This window comes from Arvicanthis niloticus, chromosome 20 (genome assembly GCF_011762505.2).
Source record: "Arvicanthis niloticus isolate mArvNil1 chromosome 20, mArvNil1.pat.X, whole genome shotgun sequence".
Taxonomy (NCBI): Eukaryota; Metazoa; Chordata; class Mammalia; order Rodentia; family Muridae; genus Arvicanthis; species Arvicanthis niloticus.
This window is the reverse complement of record NC_047677.1, coordinates 40,321,469-40,324,393: the sequence shown is the minus strand read 5'-3', so window position 1 is coordinate 40,324,393 and position 2,925 is coordinate 40,321,469.

The following is a 2,925-nucleotide window of genomic DNA, read 5'->3' as shown; positions in this document are numbered from 1 at the left end:
GAGCCATCTCTCCAGCCTCAACCTTTTCTTATTTAACATGCTTGCATCAAGCATTTTGTCTCAGCAACAGAAAAAAAAAAAAAAAAAAAAACAATATGGAGGGTGGCAACACATGCACGAAGTCCTGCCACCTGGTGGGCTGGAGGGGTGGATGTAGGTGGATCTCTGAATTTGACAGCAGTCTGGTCTACATAGCAAGTTCCTGGCCAGCCAGGACCACATAGTGAGACCCTGTCACAGAACAGCCATCCCTGTCATACCTAAGCCTCAGGTTCCAAAGAGTGATACACTGCTGAGTTACAAACTGTCTACCCCGTCAACGAGTAGTTGGTGTACAGAATGTCACCATCATGTTACCTGCCGACAGCATCTACTCCTACTAAGTAATCGTCCCATCTTAGTTAGGGTTTTACTGCTGTAAGCAGACACCATGCCCAAGTCAAGTCTTATAAAGGACAACATTTAATTGGGGCTGGCTTACAGGTTCATAGGTTCTGTTCATTATCATCAAAGTGGAAGCATGGCAGCATCCAGGCAGGCATGGTACAGACAGAGCTGAGAGTTCTACATCTTCATCTGAAAGCTGCTAGTGCAAGACTGACTTCCAGGCAGCTAGGACAAGGGTATTAAAACCCACACCCACAAGGCCACACCTACTTCAACAAGGCCACACCTACTCCAATAAGGCCACACCTTCCAACACAGTCAAGCATATACAAACCATCAGACCTCCTCATCTCTGTCCTGCAGACTGGGACAAGAGCTAGAACTGCAAGTGATGGAGGGTACCAGTTGGGACATACATATATTGCCTCCCTTTCCTTGCCCTGAACAGACATCATCAATCCATCACAGAAACTTTCTCCCAAGGATCCTCAGAAGACTTCTAAACATTGAGCCCCAATGCACATCACTGATTGTTGGTAGCAAGGAAGACAGGTAGAGGGGGTCATGGAAGCTTGTGAGCACCCAGGGTGAACTGCTCTCTTAGCCCAGTCTCTTTGGCCCTTCTCACTGAGGAAGCCTTGGGTGCTGTGCAGGTCCTACAGCTATTGAGAAGGCAGAGTAACCCCCAGACTTAAGCAGCCAGGACCTTCCTGGCTACTGAATAGGTAGGTCTCCCTGGTAGGTGTAGTGGTATTCATAGATCAAATAGTGAGAGGAGCCTCCACATCCCCTTGCCAGCAGCCATGTCCTGTAGTATAGCCTCCAAAGCTTGACCTCAGCTGGCTGTTAGACCCATGAGCATATCATGCTGGGAGCTGAAGTAGTCCTGGAAGACTACAAGTTCATACTACAGCCACAGAGAAGCCATAAGGCTTGGTGGGACTCTCCACTGGTACAGAAGCTGGTATAGCAGCTTCAAGAGAAGTGGCTTGCTTTCCGCCATGCATGGTACCGTCTATTACAAACGTGCTCTGAACTCTCCTGATCCACATGTCGTCCTGGGGGAAGTGAGGCCTAGAAAGACAGGGCATCTTCCAAGAGCATTGTTCTTGTCAACTTGACAAGATCTAGAGTTACCTAGGGGACAGGTCTCAGGCTATGCCTGTGAGGGATTATCTTGACTGAGTTCACTGAAGTGGGAAGACCCACTTGAAAGTGGGTGGTGTTTTGTTTGTTTGTTTGTTTGTTTGTTTGTTTGTTTTTTTCAGGCTTGAGTCCTGGACTGGTTGAAAATAAATGTGACTTGAACAGGAACATTTACAACTCTCTTGTTTCTGACCCCAGAAGCAATATAACCAGCTGCCTCAAGACACTGCCCCCTCCCCCCCCATAGATTTCCACCATGCTGGGCTATGAGACTAAATTAACTTTTCCTTCTTCCCTACCTTGTTTGTCCAAGCATTTGATTGCAGCAAAGAGGAAATTAACTAATATAACCATATAGCCTAAAGCCACATTGTGGCCTTATCATAGATCTCTGTTAGCCTTCTTCCACAGCTGCCAAGGTGCATGGTGTGATCTATGTTGCTTTAATCAAGGCCAGGAAATTTCTGGGCTTATGCATGATACAGTCTGGTGGGCCACACTCTGGCTTGATGTTGTCCTGTTGTTCCCTAAACTCCTCCAGTGTTTTAGCCTCCATCACTGTAACTAAATACCCGAGACAGTTAACTTATAAAGAAGAAAGGGGAGCTGGAGAGACAGCTCAGCACTTGGCGGTGTGTATTGCTTTTGTAGGGGAGCAGAGTTTAGTTCCTGTTGGCTAGTTCACAACCACCGGTAACTCCAGCTCTAGGGGATCCTATGCTGTCTTCTGGATTCCATAGGTGTCTTCACTCATCTGTTGAGGCTTGGTCTGTTGCCATGTATTGTAATGATAAATTCTATAGCCAAAAGGCCAGACCTATGTGTGATTTCTCATGTTTACAAGCTTTTGTGGTGCAAACCTTGTTCCTTGATTTAAAAACCATTGGTTAAATAAAATTGGCTACAGCCAATTACTGGAGGGATTAGACAGGTAGGTTTGGAGTGACTTGGTTGGAGGAGAGAGATCAAGGAGGAAGGAGAAAGGAGGAGGTAGAAAGGAAGAAGGAGGAAAGAGGAAGGAGGAAGGGTAAGAGGAAGAGGAAGGGTAAGAGGAGGAGGAAGAATAAGAGGAGGAGGAGGAGGAAAGAGGAAGCCGCCATGAGGGGAGATGGACCATGAGCATATGGCCAGGAGAAACAGCAAGTATCTGGGGTACACCAATGGGGAGGTAGCCAGTCTAGCAGGAAGAATAGTAGATTAGAGGTTAGCCCCCCCATAATTGCCAAAGCCAAATAAAATAACCATAGTCTGAGTCTCATTTATTTGTAAGATAGTTGAGGTTAAGCTTAAAATGATTCTATTACACTTATACATATATTCCTCCATATATATGTAATTTTAAAATAAAAATAAATGTTTAAATAAATATTTATATGTATAGGTTTTTGCTTG